The 11658-nt window shown below is 40.5% G+C and overlaps 1 pseudogene; it reads left to right on the top strand.

Annotated features, from left to right (window-relative positions):
- The first annotated feature begins 6071 nt into the window (after positions 1 to 6071).
- The window catches only part of LOC117953261, a 13714-nt pseudogene continuing 8127 nt past the window's right edge, over positions 6072 to 11658 (top strand).

Raw genomic sequence — 11658 nt, 5'->3', positions numbered from 1 at the left:
CTCCTCTAGACAGAGGGATGGGTCTCTCTCTCTCACTCTCAGGGATCAGGTTGGGGAGAGTTCTAGCCTGGCCAGGCTCCTCTCTTTACCCTGTCTCTCTTAGTTATGCTGTAATAGTTTTAGACTGCTGGGGGACTTCTTTTGACACACAGAGTTCCTCTCTCATCTATCTATCTTTCCATTTATGTGCATCCATGTCCCAGAAATGCCTGTTACTAACCTAGCTCCGGGGAGTCATTCCCTGGAGTCCTTCTGTTCTTTTTCGCCCAACATGTTTCCTCGGATCAGTGAGGCGCCAAAAATCAGGGTAGCAGCTGTCGCCATGGTCCCGCTACACGTCCTGCGATGCCATGTTACATCCATTCCACACTCTGCTACGCCCAGCTACATCCTGCTGTGCCTTGTAATGCCCACAGTGCCCTGCTATGCTACAAAGAACTACTACAAACAAACTACTGTTTAATTTATTTTATTTATTTTTTGTGACTGTTACCGCAACTCTTTATTCTAATCCCAACCGGTCGTCAGACACCGCCTACCAAGAGCCTGGGTCTGACCGAGGTTTCTGCCTAAAAGGAAGTTTTTCCTCGCCACTGTCGCACTGTTGCTTGCTCTGTAGGAAACTACTAGAATTGTTGGGTCCTTGTCAATTCTGGAGTGTGGTCTAGACCTACTTTATCTGTAAAGTGTCTTGAGGTAACGCTTGTTATGAATTGATACTATAAATAAAATTGAATTGAATTGAATTAATACTGTATCTGAAGTCTCTTTCCCAAAATTGCCACTTTGCTTGTTTGAAAGCCATGATGTCTCTCTATCATGGGGGGCCAAATTCTCTGGGCAGGCCAAGCAGGGAAAGAGGAGGTAACCTTGCCCCTCAAGATTTCAGATTGGTCCATCTGAGCTTTTAATTTCCTCAAAGGCAGAGCAGGATACCCAGGGCTCGGTTTACACCTAGCACCATTTCTAGCCAATGGAAGGCCATAGGCAGGCTGGGGGGGGCGCACATAAACAAAAAACTCATAAAGGGACATGTTCATGCCGTGGGACCTTTATTCAGCTGACTGTTGCTGAGTTTTAAAAAGTTAAAATGTCTGAAGGAGCCAGGTTAGAAAATTATGCATACATCTGTCCCCATTTTCCCCCCACCTTCTGACTGAAAAGAGTTGATCAGGTAAAGTCTGGCATTTAACATATGGAAAGGAGCTTCCTGCTACAACACCAGGAGGGGGCCTTCTGTCTCCTGTCCCCTGGGGTCTTTGTCTAGGCTAAGACAATACAATGTTGATTGGACTATGTTGATGTCATAGTCAATGTCAAAACTGATGAGAGTTTTACATTTACACGACAGAACCATTTGCTCTGTAACCAAAACGACCCCCAAAGGTGCAGAAGGCAGGTTGTCATTGGTCAGCAAAGATGCGCTGCATGTTGTCATGACAACAGCGGACCAATGAGAATGGATTTGTATGTGCCAGGTGAAAAGGAACCGCCCCCAGGTGCAGGACATAAATCAGAGTGTTTTAGGGATTTTCAGGACTGGTTTCACGTTACTCCGTCAGAGGGAAGCGTGGATCCAGTCCGCTGCAAGCTGCAGGGTATTCATGTTTGATGTGTCTGATCACTGCTTTCACGTGACTCCGTCAGGAGAAGCGTGGATCAGTCCGCTGTCAGCTGCAGTGTTATTATGTTTGTCTGTATTGTCTTTGTGTCTGATTGTCTTTGTCTTATCATCTTCATCACTGCTGTTGCATTAAACCTTTTCCTAAATTCTCAATTTGACCCTCAGCCTCCTTTTCCTCAGAGATCCCAACGAACGCGAAGTTAGTTATGAATTTCTAACACTGTCAAAAGGCTGTGAGGATGTGCCACGCATCAGGATCAATTAACAGTCTAGTTGTCTGTAAATATCACTGCATTTATGCACAATTTATTAAAATAATAAAGGTTTATATCGAAATCATAATTTTGGCTTTTGGATGTTTGACTGAATCCCAAACTGAAGATGTCACAAATGTACTTCACTTGTGTTTTGGCAGATAAGGCACTTTCTGCCTCAGTGACTTTCTTCAGAGCGGTAGCAACCCCCCAACCAGAGCCCACAGACTGATGCCTGCAGTCGGACTTCAGAATCAGAATCAGCTTTATTTGCCAGGTATGAGGACACATACGAGGAATTTTTCTTTGGAACATTGTTGCTCACAATGCGCTTACACATACAAAACAACCAAACAGTATATACACACTAATATTTTCATACTCTAAACAGAAATAATATAGAGGCAATAGTGCAATGAGTGCAATAAAGAGTGCGGTAAAAATTCTTAAAATGTGGAGCATAGTGCGAAGGACGCTGGAATAAATAGTATTATGTTATTATTTTACAATATGAACAGCATGAACCGCTCTGGACCAGGGAATGAGAATGATGAATAAGTAACAAATAAGTGAGATATTAGAATGACGAGTAAATAGTAAATAATAAATAATAAGTGAGATGTTTCATTTTAGAGAACAGTGGACAGGAATGGTAACTTTATTCAAAGTCAGTTTGAAGAAATATGGTTTGCATGCCTGTGCAGAATACAATGCGTAACAATGATGTGTGGTGCATCGGCTTTCACTAGCGCACCAAAACCAGACTTTCTTCCCAGCATGACTGGAGCTCCGTCCGAACAAACTGCAGAAACAATATCCCACGAAAGATTTTTGTCTTTGAAAAAGTAATCCACAAGTTTCTTCACATCGGCTGCCTTAGTTGTTGTTGTAAGAGGCTTACAAAATAAAAAATCTTCCTTTATCACGTCGTCTTTCACATAGCGCACAAATACAGCCAACTGGCTCAGATTAGAAACGTCTGTGGTCTCGTCGAGTTGAAGGCTGAATTTTGCCGGGCTTGAAATCAGATCTGTAACTACTTGAGCCAAGATGTCTTCGCTCATGTCCTCTATTCTGTCGCTAATGGTGTCATTTGAAAGAGGAATTTGGGATAACTTAACTTCAGCCGCTTTTCCCAGCATGATATTTGCCATCTTCAACACAGCTGGTTTTATGAGTGTTTCACCAATGGTGTGTGGTTTGGTCAGGTAAGCAACTTCGTACGATGCTGTGAGGATCCGTTTGCTGATGGGTAAAAAGCAGAGAACAGGCCGAGTAGCCTTTTCATCGAATCTGGCTCTCTTCACCTTGAATTCAGTGAGCGTTGTGTTCTTGTATTGTCCATCTCCATGCAGCTTAAGGAAGTGTTCTCTTAGTTTTGCCGGTGCTAGTCTAGAATTGCTCAACTTGGCATTGCAAATCATGCAGTTAGGACGCTGACTCCCATCACGTTCCGTTATACATGCGAATCCATATTGTACATATTCGTCGGACCACTTTCTTTTATTGCACGACATAGTTAGTATTAAGGGATTAAAATATCAACAAAGAAATCACACGACGTACCATCACGACAGTCACAATTCGACTACTGAGCGCGCCAAATTCCCTGCAGCACAGATAGGCCAGGCAATGTTGCGTAATCACCTGCAGCCAATGATGGCCAAGCGGGGCGTGTCATCACGAATCATATGAGTCAGGTGTGTGTCTTGACCTCTGCCGAACCCCTGAGACTGACTCACCAGACCCCTGGGGTTCGATCGAACCCAGGTTAAGAACCACTGCTCTAGAGGATACCCCCCGAGGCTAACGGGACCCAATGGGACCCAATGAGACCCCATGTATGATTAAACCAATCATATATGGACTGAAAATGAAAGAAATCTATGAACACCTGAAGAGATTGTTTTACAGATTGGGCCGATGTATTAAGTACTTATAAAATAATATTATATAATATTATATAATATAATATATATACTAATGTAATGTTGTGTCCACCTAGTGACAGGAGTGGCTTCAACAACATAATAACTGGTTTATAAACGTTTAATACCGTTTCAGCCACCAATAAAGACCCTTCATTTAGGTTCCTGTTCCTTCTTTATCAACACATTTTAAAAAAAACGTTACCTAACATCCCTCTCTCTCTCTTTGTTTGTCTGACTCTCTCTCTCAGACTCTCACTCTTTCTCTTTGTGTCTGTCTTTCTATGTTGCTCTCTCTGTCTCTCTGTCTTTCTACCTCTCTCTGTCTCTTTCTGTCTCTCTCTCAAAATGTAGCAATAAGAACAAAACTGAGAATATTATAGCTGTGTGTGTGTATGTGTGTGTGTGTGTGTGTGTGTGTGTATATGTGTATTTCTATGTTTATAATCGTCATGTGTCGTTGACGTGTTGGTAAACAAACGCTGAGCCAATCAGAGAGCGGCAGCTCGGTCAGCTGAACGTAGCTCCCGGGGGCCTGTTGCACGAAACTAGGATAAGGGATTAAGCCGGGATATTCAAGTTATCCTGGCTAAATTTAGCTTTGACTCGGTTGCACAAAACCAGATTGAATTAAGCCCAGCCAAGTAACCATGGAGATTTATTCTTTGTGGCTAGCCTGGTCCAAAGCAGGCTAACAGCCAGGCTAAAATTAATCCAGGAGTCTCATGTGTCAAATCCGCTGCCGTCTGATTCAAAATAAACGTGTTTAACAGTTATTCCGTTGTCTTCTGCATGTGTTCTGCTTTATTTTTATCAACAGGCATTAGCCTACTTGTAACTATTGTTGTCGGGAGTTGGATTTAAACCCTACTACAGCTGTTTAGATGGTTAGAAATAGTTGCACTGGCACCCTGATGCGGAGTGGGACTTTTCCTGGTGGGATGGTAGTGTGTAGAGGCAGTCTGGCGTGCAGCCGCTGCCCGGTGCCCGGTGCCCGCCGGCAGACCTGTGCACTCTCTCTGTAAAAGTAGAGATGAGCAGCGCAGTGTCCGCGGTCTCAGCTTCAGGTTACAGGACGCGCTCAGAAGATTAAGTGTGACGATATTAATGTAGCGATATTCCCAGATGATATTATTGTAGCGATATTCCCAGATGATATTAATGTAGCGATATTCCCACATGATATTAATGTAGTGATATTCCAGATGATATTAATGTAGCGATATTCCCAGATGATATTAATGTAGTGATATTCCCACATGATATTAATGTTGTGATATTCCAGATGATATTAATGTAGCGATATTCCCAGATGATATTAATGGCAGACTGGTCAGAGACCAATACATCCATGATTCATTTTCTTGTTGCTTGTCCTTCTCTAATAAAGGGTAGTTTGTGTTACGCCTTAATAAGTGGGCCAAATGTTTTTTTTATTACAGCTTACATTGGTTTCATAACCTTCTAAATAAGTCTTACATCACCGGAGTAATAACGTGGCCTATATACAGTAGGTACATAGTTTACATTCATCACACCGGGAACACTACAATGCTTCTTAATCTTTTTATTTTGGTGCTGTCACTTTTCAGAAGAATAAAAACATGAATATTGTTTTTCATATGCTCACAGCGTGAATTGAAGTCACTTACTTCTTTTTCTAGTTGTTGTCCCTTTCTGATTGTTCTGTATGAACATTAATCGTACAAAGAATTAGGAATATTTTATAGAGATTAGTGCATGGTTGTAAAACATGTTCTCACGTGGTGAATAAGGGTTTGAAATTAAGCCTAAAGTCCTTAAAAGGTCCATTTACAGAGGAACCCTCTGCTCTCTTTTGAGGCAAAGGCTATATTTGTACACCCCACACATTCAGTCGGTCCGCTAAGTTGGGCTTTTTCTCTCCGTTTGATAAGAGCCGTATTTCCCTTTTTGAATATTCTTCCCCTCCTCGTTACTTTCCATTAGAAGCTGCTGCTCATTGGGTGAAACATATGGCGCATGCGTTTTCTCAATTCTGCATCAGTAAATCTGTGATCGATACCGTGGTCTATTTGAGAAAGCCGTGAACGTGCACTTATCCCAGCTATCTACACCTGGCTTGACATAGCTTCACCTGTTCATCCCGGCTCGGCAAACGTGCAACTGACTAAGCCGCGATGAGCAGATCGCACTAAATCAAGCTGCGCCTTTTCACTTATCCTGGATATCTTTATTCTACTTTCGTGCAACAGGCCCCCGGGTTGAGAGCGTGACCCATTGTTGTGTCGATGATGTTGAAGATGGCAGGACATGAACACCAGCACCACTTCTCTCCTTGTTTCTGCGACTTAATGAGGTCCACTTCTTTCTCACGGCTGATTAAATGTTGTAAAAAACATCAGAAATAAGTGTGCAGCTAGCTTTAGTTTTTATTAGCAGCTAAATGGCTAATCTGAAAGTTCCGAATCTTTCGGTCTTTCGGTAAAGTTTGGTGTTTTACGGTGTTGTATGGCGTTCACAGCCCTCTGTGTCCCCCTTCCCCAGGTTGTTCGGGTCCCTAGTTGTGCCCTGCGTGTACCTCAGCCTGGTCCTAACCCTCAGCCTGCTGCTGCTCCTGCTGGGGGTCCGTGTGTGGCCTTCTTCCACCCGTACTACAACGCTGGAGGAGGCGGGGAGCGGGTCCTTTGGTGCTCGCTGAGGACTCTCCTGCACCGGTACAAAGGCTCTAGCTGTCGGTCTGTCTGTCGTATATTTACACTTAGTACATTTACAAGTGCTAAAGTGCATTGTTAAGAAACTACAACAGTGGAAGAAGTATTCAGATCCTTTATTACCTAAGAAAAAATACTAATACACACCGTAAACATACTCTAACAAGTAAAAGTACTGTATTGAATCTAACTTCTGTAAAAGTGTGTACATATCATCTGGAAAAGTATTAACATGAAAGAACAATTCTCCCATTGTAGAAAGGTAAAGTATCCTAACAGCTGTTTAATGTCATCATCATCTCAGCTGATATATGACATCATCATCCCAGCTGGACCTGGAGCCTTTATGTTGTTGCAGGGTTACTTTATAATATACATCATATATATACTACATGTGGTTAGTGTTCAGGAATCTGGAAAGTAACTAGTAACTAAAATAACTAGTAATTAAAGCTGTCAGATGAATGTAGCTGAGTAACTCAAGTAACTAATAACTAAAGTAACTAGTAATTAAAGCTGTCAGATGAATGTAGCGGGGTAACAAAAGTAACTAGTAACTAAAGTAACTAGTAACTAAAGCTGTCAGATGAATGTAGCCGTAATTAGTAACTAAACACTGTTAGACTTTTTATTGTATTTTTGCGGTAACAAATTACAAATTTATAGTATCAAAACTGTACTTGTTTGTTACAGTAAATACCCTTACAGTAACTTACTGGCAACACGTTGCCAGTAAGTTACTGTAACTACCCGATTACAGTATCATAACTGTACATGTTTTTTACAGTATAATACCCTTACTGTAACTTAGTTTTATAGTAATAATACCATTACTGTAACTTAGTTGTACAGTAATAATACCCTTACTGTAACTTAGTTGTACAGTAATAATACCCTTACTGTACCTTAGTTTTACAGTAGTACAAATACCCTTATTGTAACTTAGTTTTACAGTATAATACCCTTACAGTAATCGTATTGTAATTACAAATTGCTAAATGATACTGTAATTGTCTTGCTGTAGTATAGTTTTACTGTAATTGTGGATCACATACAATATTTGGCATTGGCTGTACAAACAATTTTAAACATTTTACATAAATGCTATTGAATTTAATAAATTCCCAAAAAACTGACTTTAGCCCATGTATAAAGGTATTACATTTTTATTTTCAGGTACAAACATCAGGAACAAGATATGTTTTAACTCTGAAAGTGCAAAATAACAGAAAATTGACATACAAGCGATGCTAAAACAATGTCTAAATATGCGCTAAACACTGGGCAGAATTCGGAGGTGAATACATGTCTGAACAATGTAGTTACCATTTGAATTGACTCTCAAAACGAATTGAACATATTTTAAATCCCCCAGAAATCTACATAACCTGTATTTGCAAATGTATACAAAATGTGGTGTTGTTGTTACCACAAAGTTGAAGTTGTTGGGCTTTGGTTGGGGGAGGGGAAGGAGGAACAGTCTGCTTAGAAGGATTTGTGAAGGCCGGACCCATGGTACTGTTGCTTGCTGATCCACATCTTCTGGAAGGTGGACAGAGAGGGCATGATGGAGCCTCCAATCCAGAGATGCTCTGGTGAGGAGGTGCATTCTGGACTGTATGAGAAGCGGATAAATGGTCATGAGTTTCTCTCATCTAAACTGTTAACGGACTTACAACTTGTGCAAATACAGAATATGACAGCATACAAAATAAGTCACCAGTAGGGAAGTGCCCAGATAATTCAAAGGTTCTTTCTACTTTCTTTTGCTGTCTGTCGATGGGTTTGGTGATGATGATTTTGGAGCTGTTTCACAAAACTGATCTAACTAAGGATCTTCCTCTTTAAATAAAAAGGTCAATTTCTGTAGAGATCCTTTCCAAATGGTGTCAGAAACTTAAAATAATAATTTGACACCATCAGTAGCAAAAACAGAACTTTTGGTGGACGAAATTGACAATACACATTTGCCCTATATGATTACATTAGAGCCCGGTTTGAAAACTGCAGGTCACAGTGTTCTCGCTCAGTACTGGACCAACTTCAAATATTGTTTGATTCTTATCAGTCACTTATATAAAAAAAAACTAGGAAAACTTTAAAATTAAAACAACACTTTGTAGCTTTTGCTGCATAACTGGGACCTCTGCTTACAAAAGTGGTAAATACAAGATGATTTAGTTGTGTCATTGTTGGAGCAGGAAGGGTACGTAGCTGCACTACTTCATTGTACTGAGTAATCATTTTTCTGATGTTAACTATATTACATCACACAAGAAAATGCTAACCTAGTTTGGTGTCTTCAACTCAAATTCGGTGAGCCGTTGGAGGAAGGTGGTGACTCTGGAGCTGATGCTTGTCACCTTTCTTTTGAAGACTCTTGTCTTGTGGCTTATACCCACTTTCAACCTCATCTGGGTTGATCCTTAAGAAGAATGTTAAAAGAAAAACAGGTTTAAAATTTTCATTATCAAGAGCAGTAATCTTCAAATACAGCCCTTTATTTACACACACACACACACACACACACACACACACACACGTATATACATGTATGTGTTTGTGGTTCTTGTTTAAAGGAAGTGGGACATTGCTTCTTTCCACATGCAAACCTATAGTTTGTCATGTTCTGATGTTTTTCACATGTCTACAGAATATTCCTAATTCTGGAGTACCCAGGTTGCAAAATGTACTCTTCTACATACTTTTTGTTGTATGATGATAGATTTTTGAATTGGATCTTGTGCTCCTGTGGGTCAAGGGGTCAGACCTTCTTCCAGCTTTCTTCTTCCTCCCGTCTCTCTCAGTTGTTCTAGTCACTGGTTGTTGTTCTACATATGAAATGATGAAAATGTATAATTAAAAGTGAATGCATGGAGTTATAAACACAATTACAACAAGATTAAAAAAAATGCATGGCATGCATTAGTATGCAGGTAACAAGTATAATGTAGGTAACTCTTATATTGTTAGACCAACACAGAATGTTAAGTGATGTATTAAAAGTTAATCACTATGCCATTATAAAGTGTCCTTAAATAACTTTTTGAACATTCCGTCAAATTTAAGTTTAAGCGGCTAGGAAAATACATTTTTAAATTTTACTTTTCTTTTCCCCCATAAACCATGGTAGCTCAACTCCTAACACCATATTCTTTGAGTTACACACTCTTTATCTTAGGTTTCACACACTACAAAAGGATGAACTATATGAAATATCACATTACAGAAAGCAATAATACTACTGCAAAGTGAAGCACTGAGGCAAATCTTTGCTGGACATCACGATGGTTGTAAGTGGCCAAACCCTGAAGCCAAGGCAAAAACTGCTCTCCATAAATGCTGGAGACCCCAAAACTAGAGCTAAACGTGGTTACCATTGAATTAAATTTAGCACACGTCTATTTTAGCTAAAAAAAAAGATTATTTTTTCTTTTCCATCCCCCACATTAACGTTTTTGTTGTGTGTTTAAAAAAAAAGACAAAGCCTAATGCTACCATTCCATCCTATTAAAACTGGATGGGCAAATGTAAAGGTAACGGTTTAATGTTAACTTTACTTCCACTAATATAACCGCGTAGCCTATACTATAATATAGCTGTAATAAGTTTTGCTTAATAATTCTAATCACTGAAAAACCAACCAACAGAATCGGGAATCTATCGTTAGTATTAACCGGAGGTAATGTTATCCAAAATGCAGCAACAGCTAGCTCAAAAGCAAGCAGCAACCAACGTTAAACTTCCAGAATATGGGTTATATTGTATTTCAGGCAATGGTCTGACAAGTAAAAACGATGTCCCGAACAGCGCATGTTAAACGAGATGTTAGCTTTACCGAACGTCGTAATTACAGCTAGCTAAACCACGGGCAAACTGTTAAGCTCCAACTTCCTACGGGGGAGAAGCTAGTTAACAGCTTGCTCTAGCCTTGCTATGACACAGGTCGGTAACCTAACGTCGCCGCTTTCGAAGGTTTATCAGAGCTTTTAATGTCACAGAATTAGCAAAAATTTATCTTACCTTAACGCTTCTCCAGCTCTCTCTGGGTATTGTGTGACTGGACTCTGGTGCGCACGGACCAAAGCGGCCCTCCTTTGATGTCTCGAGCCGCTACTTCTTTCAACACCTTTGAAGTATCTACCCGCTATTCTTTTGAAGTTGTGACGTCAGAGGGCAAATATGTCAATCAAGCATTTATATCCGTAATACCTTTCTTGTTTGTATCTAAAACTCTCAATAAGTTATTTACAATGCTGAAACGCACGTCACAATTTTAAATTACCTTCACTGCTAAAAGCATAATAAACGTGATATAACATGAACTAACAGTTTTATTTAAGTCTGTCTTATTTACCCACAGTATCACTGCTGTTGTTGTTTTGGAGCTGACTACCGCAAATTCAAAAAATACAGTAAATCACTGTAAATTAAATGTTACTACCCATGAGGCAATGTACACTCACCGGCCACTTTATTAGGTACCCCATGCTAGTAACGGGTTGGACCCCCTTTTGCCTTCAGAACTGCCTCAATTCTTCGTGGCATAGATTCAACAAGGTGCTGGAAGCATTCCTCAGGGAGTTTGGTCCATATTGACATGATGGCATCACACAGTTGACGCAGATCTGTCGGCTGCACATCCATGATGCGAATCTCCCGTTCCACCACATCCCAAAGATGCTCTATTGGATTGAGATCTGGTGACTGTGGAGGCCATTTGAGTACAGCGAACTCATTGTCATGTTCAAGAAACCAGTCTGTGATGATTCCAGCTTGACATGGTGCATTATCCTGCTGAAAGTAGCCATCAGAAGTTGGGTACATTATGGTCATAAAGGGATGGACATGGTAAGCAACAATACTCAGGTAGGCTGTGGCGTTGCAACGATGCTCAATTGGTACCAAGGGGCCCAAAGAGTGCCAAGAAAATATTCCCCACACCATGACACCACCACCACCAGCCTGAACCGTTGATACAAGGCAGGATGGATCCATGCTTTCATGTTGTAGACGCCAAATTCTGACCCTACCATCCAACTATCGCAGCAGAAATCGAGACTCATCAGACCAGGCAACTTTTTTTTCAATCTTCTATTGTCCAATTTTGATGAGCTTGTGCAAATTGTAGTCTCAGTTTCCTGTTCTTAGCTGAAAGG

The sequence above is a fragment of the Etheostoma cragini genome, chromosome 11 (assembly GCF_013103735.1).
Source record: "Etheostoma cragini isolate CJK2018 chromosome 11, CSU_Ecrag_1.0, whole genome shotgun sequence".
Taxonomy (NCBI): domain Eukaryota; kingdom Metazoa; phylum Chordata; class Actinopteri; order Perciformes; family Percidae; genus Etheostoma; species Etheostoma cragini.
Note: the sequence above shows the minus strand (reverse complement) of the source record. Positions and strands in the feature narration are given on the sequence as shown.